Source organism: Dasypus novemcinctus, chromosome 9 (assembly GCF_030445035.2).
Source record: "Dasypus novemcinctus isolate mDasNov1 chromosome 9, mDasNov1.1.hap2, whole genome shotgun sequence".
Taxonomy (NCBI): Eukaryota; Metazoa; Chordata; class Mammalia; order Cingulata; family Dasypodidae; genus Dasypus; species Dasypus novemcinctus.
The window spans coordinates 52221994-52235260 of record NC_080681.1 but is presented as its reverse complement, the minus strand read 5'-3'; the positions used below and the strand labels follow the sequence as shown (position 1 = coordinate 52235260).

Below are 13267 nucleotides of genomic sequence, written 5' to 3'. Positions count from 1 at the left end.
AAAGATAAACAACCCATTTAAAAAATGGGAAAAAGATTTAAACAGACACTTCTCCAAAGAAGAAATACAAATGGCTAAAAAGCACATGAAAAAATGCTCCAAATCCCTAGCTATCAGGGAAATGCAAATCAAAACTACAATGAGATACCATCTTACTCCCATAAGATTGGCAGCCATGAAAAAAACAGTAGAATACAAATGCTGGAGAGGATGTGAAGAAAGGGGAACACTCATCCATTGCTGGTGGGAATGCAGAAGGATCCAACCATTCTGGAGGACAGTTTGGCAGTTTCTCAAAAAATTATCCATAGATTTGCCATATGACCCAGCAATACCACTGCTGGGTATATACCCATCAGATCTGAAAACAAGGACACAAACCGATATATGTACACCAATGTTCATAGCAGCATTGTTCACCATCGCCAAAAGTTGGAATCAATCCAAAAGTCCATCAACAGATGAGTGGATCAATAAAATGTGGTATATACACACAATGGAATACTACTCAGCTATAAGAACCAATACACAACAGTCGCACGTGATAACATGGATGAACCTTGAGAATCTTATGTTGAGTGAAGCAACCCAGGCATTGAAGGACAAATACTATATGACCTCAATGATATGAAATAAGTTAACTGCCTCAGAGAGCTAGAGTCTGGAAAAGTGGCTTACTGGAAATCGGGGGGTGGAGGAAGGATGTGAGTTAATGTCTGTAGGGGTGGAATCTGTGATGAGCTGGGGGTAAGTACGAGCACAAAGAAGGGACAAAATGGGGGCAAGGGGTTACCTTCGGGTGGGGTTTTCTGGGTTTGAGGGGGGCTGGGGATGGGAAGAGGGGTAATATGGTCCAAGAAATAGGTGGGAGGGAGGGGCAACATACAAACATGGGAGAGTGCCAGAAGTTCATTGAGAACTAAATGTTGAGTAAAACGTATCAAAGTATAAGTAGGAGGGTTACCTGGTTAGGATGCTCAGGGGGTATGGTCTGATGCGGGAGGACTCCGGAGGGAATAGCTGAAGGCTCATTTTGCCAAGGTGGGTTCTACCATTGGGTGGGTGGACCCATATCCTGGGGAAGACTAATGCCGTCGAATAGAGAGAACTGTATCTCTCGTGAGAAAGGACGGCTCCCAGGGCATTAGATTGGCAGGCGTTGTGGGCCCTAAGGGGAGGGGAAAATGGACGTGCAATGGATGGAACAAAGGTAAATAAGGGGGCAAAAGAGGAGTTATGTGAGAGTACACGAGGATGAATATAAAACAGCTAATATTACACCAAAAACATATAGGGGACGACAGACTAATAATGAAAACCATAAGACAAAACATAGGATAACTAAAAAATTTAGAAAACTGTACAACCTAAAGTATGGACCACATAGTAAGCACAAATGTTACTTTGTTTGAAAACTATAGTTTCGGAATCTGTACATCAGTTTCAGGAAATATGATATGAATAAGTTAAAAGATTATTGCTGTGGAAGGGAAAAGGTTTTATAGTGGATCTGGGGAAATACTGTATATTGTATATATGAATTTTGGTGATCTAAGACTCTTCTGAAGCTGACATTATGTTGGGATTCACGTTACGGGAAGTTTTGGATCACAGAGTGGTTCAACAATGGCAGTGGAGGAATACTGATATGGGATGTTATTGACAGGATATATATGGTTGACAGGGAGTTATACAGGGCATATGCCCAGGGTATATGGTAATGTCTATATATACTCATAGTGGAAACAATTAAAAACAACAGCTGGGAGGGTACTGGGCTCCTGGCCGGGGGGTCACTGTTGTGGGCCCTGGGAGAGCAGCGGCAATCCTCCAGGTGCAACGGCAAGAACCAGGAAGGAAGGAGGGCCCAACAGTGGGCTCTTGATACTAATGGCTACACTTTTGAGCCTATGCACCTGCAATAAGAACAAGGCCTAGAGTAGCATTGTGCCTGGGGGTTTCCTCCTGACAGCCTTCATGTTACTCAAATGTGGCTACTCTCACAGCCAAACTCAGCGTGTAGATGTGATGCATTCCCCCCAGCATGGGACACGACACCCGGGGATGAGCCTCCCTGGCACCGAGGGATCACTACCACATACCAGCTGAAGAAGCAACTAGAAAATGACCTTGAATTAAAGATTCAATGCGGAACAGCAGAATATAGCTATCTACATATAATAACATGACTTCGGGAAGCGGTTTGACCTAATGTAAGGGGGAAATGGAAAGGAGAAATGAGATTATAAGGCTGTGAGTCTCTAAAAAAGAGTCTGGAGGTTGTCAGAAGGAATACCCCTATGTACAACTGAACAGAGTCTAAGAGACAGATAAGGTAGATACAACCCCAGGTATTGGTTCTTTTGAGGGATAAAGAGACCCACGGGTTCTATGGTCATGGCAGAAGGGGTTCACTGCCATGACAGATGGCCCTTCTTTGGAGCTGGTGTTTCTGCGTGATGGAAATGGACTCAGAGGGGATCTCTTTTCACAAGACTTGCATGCTACTTTATTGGAATTGTAGTTGGTGCTGGGTTTAAGATATATGTAGGGGATTTGAATCTCTGGATTGATAATATGACACCCAGGCCCAGAGCCTCAACAGACTTCAGCTCCTACACTTTGACTTATTGGACTTACTCCACTCAGCTAACATGGAGTTGAAGAAGGTCAACCACCACAACATGGAGCCTAGAGTGTCTACAACTAGAAGCAGGAAGAGTGCATCCAGTACCCATGTGGAATCTAAGCCCTCACTTGACATAGATGTGCAATGGACACAACCAATCCAATGTCCACAGAGAAAATGTGGAATGGGTATGGGAACGGTAGCCATGGGGGCTGCTGGGTGTGGGGAATGGGAGGAAGAGATGAGATGTGGAGGCGTTTTCAGGACGTGGAGTTGTCCTGGATAGTGCTTCACGGACAATTACGGGACACTGTAGATCCCCCCAGGGCCCACTGGATGGAACGTGAGAGAGTCTGGGCTATGATGTGGACCATTGACTATGGGGTGCAGTGATGCTCAGAGATGAACTTACCAGGTGCAATGGATGTATCACGATGATGGGAGAGAGTGTTGCTGTGGGGGGAGTGGGGGGCGGGGGCGGTGGGGTTGAATGGGACCTCATATATATTTTTTTAATGTAATTAAAAAATAATAATAATAAATAAATATTTAAAAAAAAAAGATATATTGAAATCTCCATCCATTAATATAAAAGCGTCTATTTCTCCCTTCAAATCTGTCAATATTCACTTCATGTATTTTGAGACTCTGCAGTTACATATATTTATATTTATAATTGTTATGGCTTCTTGTTGAATTGACCCCTTTATCAGTGATCTTCTTTGTCCCTTGTAACAGTTTTTTACTTAAAACCTGTTTTATCTGTTGTTAATGTATTTACATATCTACCCTAACTCTGTTTTGTTTACTATTTACAAGATATGTTTTTTTCCATCCTTTCCCTCTCAGCCTACTTGTGTTTTTGAATTAGGGTGAGTCTTGCAAACAGCATATAGTTCCATCATGCTTTTTAATCCATTGTTTCGATCTCTGCCTTTTGGTTGGAGTGTTTAAACCTCTTACTTTTAAAGTAACTATTCACAATGCATGACTTTCTTCTGCTATTTTGCTATGTGGTCATTTGTAAGTTTTTCGCCTTTTTCATCCCCCTATTCTTCAGTTAACATCTACTTTCATATTTATTTGATTTTTTTTTTTTGTAATATACCATTTGAGTTCTTTCCCATTTTTTCCTGTATGTACTTTTCAGATATTTTTTGTGGGCACCATGGGTCTTAAATTTAACAGCCTTTTTAATGTACTTGTTACAAATTATATCTTTATACATTGTGTGTCCCAAACCATAGATTTATTACTATTTTTATTCATTTGCATATTAGAACTTGTAAGAAGTGAAAAGTAGAGTTACATACCAAAAAATGCAGTATAGTAGTACTGACATTTATAATTACCCATATGGTTAGCTTTACCAGAGGTCTTTTTTTCCTAATACCACTTTGGTTCACCATCTAATGTACTTTTCTTTCAGTCTGAAGAGCTCCCTATGGCATTTTTTGTAGGGTAGTCTAGTGTTGACGAGCTCCCTCTGCTTTTGTTGATCTGGGAATGCCTTAATCTCTCCTTCATTTTGGAAAGAATTCTTATTTGATAATTGTATTCTTCTAGCACTTTATTCTATCTCACTGCTATCTTGTCTTCCTGGTTTCTAATCAGAAATTGGCACTTAATCTAATAGTGACTCCCTTGTATATAGCACACTTTTTTTCTTTTGCAGCTATCAGAACTCCCTCTTGTTCTTGGCAGCTATCAGGACTCTCTTCCTTGTTCTTGGCATCTGACAATTTGAGTATTCTGCGTCTGAGCGTAGTTTTCTTCAATGCATACTCTTGGGGTTTGTTGGACTTCTTGAATGTAAGCCACCAAGTTTGGGGAGTTTTCTGCCATTATTTATTTGAATTATACTTCTAACCCTTTCTTTCTTCTCCTTTTGGGACTCCCAAAATACATATTTTGGTACACTTGATGATGTTCCACCAGTCTCTTAAGCTGTTTTCTTTTTTTTCCTTCTGGCTCTTCAGTCTCATTTCAATTGTCTTGCCTTCTGGAGAATTTTTCTCTCTGGGAGATTTTTCATTTCAGTTTTGTGATCTTTTTAACTCTAGTATTTCTGTTTAGTTCCTTTTTAAAAATTTCTCTTTACTGAGATTATCCTATTGTTTACCCATTGTTTTCCTGATATCCTTTACTTCTTTCTCTCTGCTTTCCTTATCTCTATAAGCATACTGAAGATCATTTTAAAAAATTCTTTGTCCACTCTGCCTGATATCTGTTCTTTTTCTGTTGACAGTTTCTGGAATTTTATCCTGTGCTTCTGGATGAGCCATCATTTTATGTTTCTTCATTTGTGCTGTAAGTTTTTGATGCACACTTTACCTTTTAATATTTGAAAGTGTTAAATCTGGGATTTAGTCCCTAAATTGTCTGTCCCTTAAGTTGGGTCTTTTATCTGCCACCTGCCACGTTCCTCAGTATGTGCATAGGTGTTACTCCGCTCCATTTCAGAATAGGGTCAGGGACCCACAATGGAGTGCAGGCTGGCTCCACAGCCTGCTGGGAGAGATTAGGAAAGGGGCCAGGAAGGGCACCACAAGCATCTCCTATCATTTTTTAAAGCTGCAGTTCTTGATTCAGTACACACCCAATTACTGCAACCCTTTGTTTTCCTTGTGAAGATGGCTCTGCCAGTTTTGCTAGTTGTTCAGAGATTCCCTCTGAGAATGGTACCCTGAGCATTCTATGCTGCCATCTTTGTCAACTGGAAGCTAGGGGTATGGGTTTTTGAGAGGAAGACCACAGAGGTAGAGTGCCATTGTTATCATGTCAAGGATATAGACCATCAACATGAGTTAGCATTGCTGATGCTGACCTGTATCATCTGGCTGATGTACTGTTTGTCAGGTTTCTCCATTGTAAATTATTTGCTGCTCCCATTCCCACCCCTTTCTCACTGTATTTTTTAAAGGAAAGTCACTGTATATAGCCCACACTTAAGGAGTGGGCAGATATGCTTCACCTCCTTGAGATAAAAAGATCTACATATATTTTTTGGAATTCTTCTGCATAGGAAATTTGTCTCTTCTCCCTTATTAATTTATTGATTAATTTAATCATGTATTTATAACAGTATGGGCTTATGGAGATTTATTTTAATCCAATATTGCTTTCTTTATTTTGTTGCTCAAATTGTATTAATTGTTGCTTCAATTATTTGATCATTGGGAACACTTTTCATTGGCTCCTTTGTCTTTTTTGACATACCTCCATCCTTGTAAGGGTTTTCTTTTTTATCATTCTTACTTTCTTGTACTATAAGATGCTACAGGCTCATCTTGTATATTTTCTGCTCCAGTTCTAGAATCAGCCATTTCTTCAAGAAGCCCTGGCTCCTTTTATTGGAGTATGGTATTGAAAATAAGATCTGGGCTGTATGCTCATTGCTAATGCAAAATTGTCATATATAGGTCCTTTTAGATGCCAGAGTAGGAAAATATGTGTGCGTGTGCAATAACTCATATGGATACACATAGCTACAAAATCTCTCTATATAACCATCTCTATCTGGGTTAAACTAAACATGAGGTCTTGCTGATGTTTCCAACTCAAATCCATCACCATATGGATTATTCTAGTCTTCTCCCTTGCCTATCTGTAAACTATAATTGCAACAGTGATAAACTTGATTTCCACCCTCCCTTTGTTAATTGTTCAATTCCAGTATACATGTAAAGCCATATTAGAATTTTTAACCCATCACCCCATGAAACACAACTTTATCAATGAGAGTACAGTTCCTTTTGCCTCTAGTTTTACGGACTGTTCTCATTTCCAAATTTACTTAAGTTAGCACCTCCCTCCTCCCTCCTCTTCCTTTTACTGAGGTTATAGATTTGCAATAGAGCTAGATTGTGTTGTTATATTCCACTTTCCATCTTGGAATGCTCAACCTCCTAAATAATTTTTTAAAAAATTTGCATGTATTTGAGTTCACACTTTGTGCTTTAAATTTCAATGGGCTTTGAAAAATACATAGTTGTCATTTATCCACCATTATAGTATTATACAGAATACTTTCATTGTCCTAAAAATTCCCCTGTGCTTTACCTATTCAATCCTTTTCACTCTCTCTTCTTCCAACCCTTGGCAACAATTGATATTTTAACACTCTATATAGTTTTGCCCTTCAACAGAATGTCACATGATTGGAATGAAGCCTTTTCAGATTGGTTTCTTTCACTTAGAAATATGCATTTAAGATTTATCCATGTCTTTTCTTTTTTTTTTTTTTTAGCCAAAGACATATATATTTTTTAATTGATTTTGTAAAAATATTACATTAAAAAATATGAGGTCCCGTTCGACCCCACCACCCCCACCGCACCCCTCCCCCCCCCCCCCCCCCCAGCAACACTCACTCCCATCATCATGACACATTCATTGCATTTGGTAAGTACATCTCTGGGTATCTCTGCACCTTATATCCATGTCTTTTCATGACTTAATAGCTGATTTCCTTTTATTGCTGAATAATATTTCATTGCATTAATGTACTACACTTTCCTTATCCATTCACCTATTGAAGGACATATTGGTTGCTTCCAGTTTTTTGGTGATTATGAATAAGGCTGATAAACATTTACATGCAGGCTTTTTGTGTGAACATGTTTTCAAATCAATTGGGTAAATATCTTGGAGCACAATTGTTGGATAATATGTTAAGACTGTATTTCATTTTTTAAGAAATTGCCAAACTATCTTCCAAAGTGACAGTACCATTTTGCATTCCCACCAGCATTGACTGCTAGTTACTGTAACTCCAAACCCTTGTCATTGGTATTATCTGTATATTTAAAATTTTGGCCATTCTAATATGTGTGTAGTGATATCTCATTGTTGCTTTAATTTGCAATTTTCTAAATGATGTTGAACATATTTTCAAATGTGCATTTGTCTTCTCTGTATCATGTTTGGTGATATATCTGTTCAGATCTTTTGCCTGGGTTTTCATTACATTTTTCATCTTCTTGTTGGGTTTTTAAGAATTCTTTGTATATTTTGGATCCAAATCCTTTATCAGATAAGTGCTTTTCAAATATTTTCTCCCAGTCTGTGACTTATCTTTTCATTATTTCAATTAGTGTCCTTTGAAGAGCAGAAGTTTTTTATTCTAATAAAATCCAACTTATCAATTTTTTCTTCTTGGATCATGCTTTTGGTGTGGTACCTAAAAACACAACTCCAAACCCAAGGTTACTTAAATTTTCTCCTATATTTTCTTCTAGAAGTTTATAATTTTGTGTTTTACATTTAGATCTATCATCCATTTCGGTTTAATTTTGTGAAAAGTATAAGGTTTATGTCTGACTTCTTTTTTTTTTTTTTTGAGCAGCCAGTTGTTCCAGTATCATTGGTGAAAGGCTATCCTTTCTCCATTGCATTGCCTTTGTTACTTTGTCAAAAATCAGTTGACTATATTTGTGTGATTTTATTTCTGGGCCCTCTGTTTTGTTGCATTGACTCATGTGTCTATTCTTTTACCAATATAGTAGCTTTATTGTACGTTTTGAAATTGGATAGTATGATTCCTTTAACTTTGTTCTTCTTTATTACTTTGTTGGCTATTCTAGATCTTTTGCTTTAGGCATAGTTTTAAGTTCTTTACATGTATTAACTAACTTAATACTCACAACAACCTATAAAGAGACACAAAGAAATGAAACAACCTGTTCAAAGTCACATTCCTAATAAAATGAGGAGGCAGAATTCAGATTCTGGTTATGTGAGTCCAGGCACTGGCTTGTAGCCAGTAGATGGCCTCAGAAGGTAATGAAGAAGTAACACATGTTTCTTTTTGATAACTTAGTAAGTGAAAGTATTCATGAGGTAGCTTCCTGGACTCTTTTCATTGGAAAATAGGCAGTGTATTGGGGAATTTCATAGTTCCTACATTAATATCAGAGACTTGGATTGATACCCGGCTCCAGTGGTTATAAGCCACAGGACTTTGGCCAGGTCCTAAGGTCAGAGTCTTTACCTATAAAATAGGGACACAGTAGACCCCTCTAAGAGTGGCTTGCTAACTCGTAAAACAGTTCTGCATTTTCCGGAATGATGAGTTGTCTGGGCAGTGCAGTTCTACTTCCTTAACTTCTCTTACCTAGGAATTTGAAAGTCAGAGATGGGCCCATTGGTGTTGAGATACCTTAAAGTCAGCAGTCTGAGGGGAAGGTCCACCAGTGCCTGATGCTGCTGGGGCTGGCACTGTTCTCCTCCCCTGTGGCTGGATGCTTAGGGAGTCATTAATTCTTTGAGCATCTTCAGTGTCTTTAAAAACAAAATCCATCTCCACTTTTTTTTTTTTTTTTTTAATACTTAAACCAACAAGAATCAGTCCCTTTTGCTTACAAGAACCTTAATTACTTCAATAGATAATAGTAGCTACTGCATTGGTTATAAGGATTAAATGAGCTAACCTAATAAGCACTTAGAATGGTGCCTGGCAGGGAGAAAGTATGTGGTCATTTGTGGTTTTTACTCTTCTTTAATAAAAGCTCTTGATATTTACTTAGTGCTTTCTAATCACTCTGCTATTGCTTGCTTATTTGTCTTAACAACTGAGTAGAGATGACATCCATGTTTTATGGATGAGGAAATGATGTTTAGAGGTTTGCCCAAGGTCATAAAACTGGCAAGTTGCTAAGCAAGGAGCCACTGTAGGCCTTTTGCTGGCAAGTCCAGTGTTGTCTCCACTGTGCCAGGCTCCTAGGGGTCTACAGAGCCCGGCACCATCATCTTCTAGAGTTACCTAGAGGTGTGGTTCAGGCAGGGATTGAGTGGCACTCGAGAGTTGGGGGATAGCACTGTCTTTACCTATATTCAGGAAACGAGAGTGGAGGTGGGAAAACACAAATACTTTCCAGGGGACAGAGAGTAGAAGAATCTGGGTCAAGGGAGGTGGCCCCTTCTGTAGTCAGGGTGAGTTAAGTTGGGGAATTTAGGCTTGAGGTCCCTTTCTGAACTGCCATCTGAGCCATGGACAGTATCTAAGGTCAGCCTTTTTATGATTTCATCCATCTATATCCTTCTGCATTCATTGAATAGGCATTTTTTTTTTAGTTTCTTTTAAGTATCAGACACTATGCTAGTGGTGGAAGATAAATGAGACCCATTAAGTGTTCAACTTTTAAAAGCTTTTAATGTGTTGGAGAAATGAGACATGAAAACAATTAAGTATAATACAATATAATACTAGAGAGGTTTTGGGAACCTAATAATTTATTGAATGTTTGTTATATGCCAGGCACTGTGTTAAGTGCTTTACATGGATTCACTAATTTAATCTTCAGATCAATTCTTTGAAGGAAATTCTATCAGCGACCCCATTTTACAGATGAGGAAACCAAGGTACAGGGATGTTAAATCACATGCCCAAGGTTATATAGGTAGGAATTATAAAGTCAGGTTCCAGAGCCTGCCCTGTTAATTATGACTCCAAGCTGCCTCCCAGAGAGGATCTAAATATGTCATTCTTTCTGGGATAATTGGTGAGACTTTCTGAATAGCTATCTGAACTGGCTATTAAAGGATGAGTAAGAGTTTATAGGTGGAGAAAAGGGGAAGCTCATTCCAAGTAGTGGATGTAGTGTGACTTAAAGCACAGAAAAATGAAAATATTTCATATATTCAGGGAATAACTAATAATCACAAGCACAGGGGTGGAGAGTAAACTCAAAAGCTTAAAGCAAATGCAGTAGGCATTGGGGGGCTCTCGGAGGCTTTTAGGCAGAGAAATGAATGTCTAGGTATGTTTTAGAATATTCCCATAGCAGCTGTGTGGAGACTGGCTTGGGAATGTTTCAGGATAGTTTGGAGCCAGGGGGATTTGCTGGGAGACTCTACAATCCTCTGAGTGAGATAGTGTATCAGCTTTTTTTAAAATTTATTTTTTATTTTTTTGTCTTTATTTTTTTAATGCTACATTAAAAAAATATGAGGTCCCCATATACCCCCACCCCCCTCACCCCACTCCTCTGCCCATAACAACAACCTCCTCCATCATCATGAGACATTCATTGCATCTGGTGTATACATCTCTGAGCACCACTGCACCTGATGGTCAATGATCCACACCATAGCCCACACTCTCCCACAGTCCACCCAGTGGGCCATGGGAGGACATACAATGTCTGGTAACTGTCCCTGCAGCACCACCCAGGACAACTCCAACCCCCGAAAATGCCCCCACATCACATCTCTTCCTTCCACTCCCTACCCCCAGCAGCCACCATGGCCACTTTCTCTACACCAATGCCACATTTTCTTCGATTACTAATCACAATAGTTCATGAATAGAATATCAGTAAGTCTACTCTAATCCATACTCTATTCCTCCATCCTGTGGATCTTAGAATGGTTGTATCCACTCCACATCTATATCAATATGGGGCTTAGATTCCACATGGATGCTGGATGCAATTCTCCTGCTTTCAGTTGTAGGCACTCTTGGCTCCCTGGTGTAGTGTATCAGCTTTTGAATAAGATAGTGGAGTGTCTGTTTTGGGGAGTTGGTACTTCCCAGATGAAGAGAGAATTATCACTGGTTCATTAGCATCCCATTGGAGTGTCTGTTGATATAGGAAATGCTCACTTTGTCATTTACTAACAGTTTCTAAACAAACTAGCTTGTCTGTGAACTGTTTGCTACCATTTGGGCCAAAATAAGGAGGTTGCACCAGAATGCAAATCAATGTACCCCTTCCTTCATCATGAAAGTCTTGGCACATCCAAAAAAGTCAAGTGAAGCAAACAGTGTGTTTAGTGACAAAATTGATTTATATTCTGGTATAAGTTCCTTATCTCCTTGCCCACTAGTAAGAAACAATTTGTGGAACCTCAACAGGCTGCGATCACAATTAGAGTAGCATTGCTATGTAATCAATTTATTATATTTGTTATATGCAGACTATATCTGTTTATGTGAATCTCTTCAATATTCAGATATAACTCAAATTAAAATAACACTCACTATCTAAACTAATCCTCATAACAAAGATGCATTCATTTGTCTTTAGACTTCTTTGATTCTTTCTGCCACCTGGTCCTAAGGAAGAAGTCTAGAAGTGTAAGCCTGCCGGTAATGTAAGAGATACTGAGTTGTTGTCTGATAAGTATTTCATGCTGGCCATGTGCTTGTTAGTTCCTCCCGGAATTATTTCATATCTGAACTGGCATTTCTTGGTTAGGCCTTTCTTCCTTATAGAATGATTTTGCCACATCATCAGAACTCTCCATAGTCGTTGTCTTTTAACTGACATTATCTATCCAGAATACTTTAAATATCATTTTCTCTATGGCCAAGGCTTGCATGGAGAAAATACTGTTTTAGACGTTTCAGCATCCTAAGATTTGTCTTTTTTCTCTACAGGCAAGCTATTTATGCCAAGGAATCTTCTTTTAATTTTTATTTTTGGTATCACCACTTAGCCTTGACTAATAATTGATAACTCTTTCCATAGACATGGAATAGTGACCTCTTATTACTGTAGTTTGTTATGGTCTTTCAAACGTCAGGCTCCAACATTTTCTTTTCTTTTCATCGTCAGAGGGTTCTTCCGCCCCGTGCTGTACTCCCACCATCTTGCGTGGTGGCCCCTTTTGGAGTGATCCTCCAGGAGACCTTCCGTCACCTGATGAGGACAGGGCTGGACTCAGGACCCAGGGCAGGCCCACAGGTAGACCACGCAGTGGCCTCCATCACACACTGCACCTGCTATTCTAATGACCCTCTTAGAAACAGGCCAAGCCCCAGCCAAAGTCTGGGAATAATTGCTGGGGTTTTCTTGGGAGCTGCAGGTGGGTATCTCAGGTCATTCTGAATGTCAGAGTCTCAGTGCCCAGTTTTTGGATGAACATTACTGAGAATCTTCAGATACACTACAGAAGCCCTATTCTACCCTATTGTCCTTGAGGGCCCACAGCATGGTGTACTTTGACCTACATGTGTCTCCATTCTTCTAACGAGTCTCTAGAAACGTACTGAATCAGTTCTTGTCTCCACCTCATTTCCTAGGCAAACGTTCGCCATCAGAACAGGCCTCTGGCCCATGTGTGTACCCTGTGAGGCCTCCCCCAGCTTGTCTGAGTCTCTAGGAGGTCGGCTAAGCCCGATGCTACAGCTGGAAGTGAAACACGTGGGCCAGGGTGTCTGTTCCCTGACCCAGAAGACTCCATGGAGAAATATCATGACCGGGGGTCAGCTTGCAAAACTTTGTCCTAGTCCCTTTACAGAAAAGTAGAGGGAATGGAAATAACAATTTATCCAGGCCTTGAGTATAAAACATAAACTAAATTACCCCTTGGCCTTGGCAGTGATATTATTATATTATAGGGATTCAAACATGAAGAAAAAAGTCTGGATTAACAGGTCTTAAAAATTCTTTGAACCCTGAGACTTTTTGCTTTGTCCATGGTCATAGAGCTGGGTCTAGTACATAGGTTTCCTGACCTGTCACACAGTTCCCCTGCTTGCTTCCCAGTCCCCTCTCCTCAATCCTTCATCAAGTGCTGCAGAACCAATGACAGGTTCCCTAGAGAATGGAACAGATGCCGTGGGTCTTTATTTAATGATGGGGTCTTTGGAGGTTTTTCTCTGCTAATGACCACAGCAGAAACACACTTTAT

General features: G+C 39.6%; 1 protein-coding gene across 7 annotated transcripts in view; it reads left to right on the top strand.

The window, feature by feature from the left end:
* The window catches only part of ST6GALNAC3 (ST6 N-acetylgalactosaminide alpha-2,6-sialyltransferase 3), a 626194-nt gene that overhangs the window by 100050 nt on the left and 512877 nt on the right, over positions 1 to 13267 (top strand). The window contains exon 2 of one of the 7 annotated variants that reach the window (XM_058303344.2): positions 4878 to 4939. The exons of the other annotated variants lie outside the window; for them this stretch is intronic. The gene's annotated coding sequence lies outside the window, so the exon portion shown is untranslated. The remainder of the gene's footprint in view (positions 1 to 4877; positions 4940 to 13267) is intronic. 7 annotated transcript variants of the gene reach the window in all.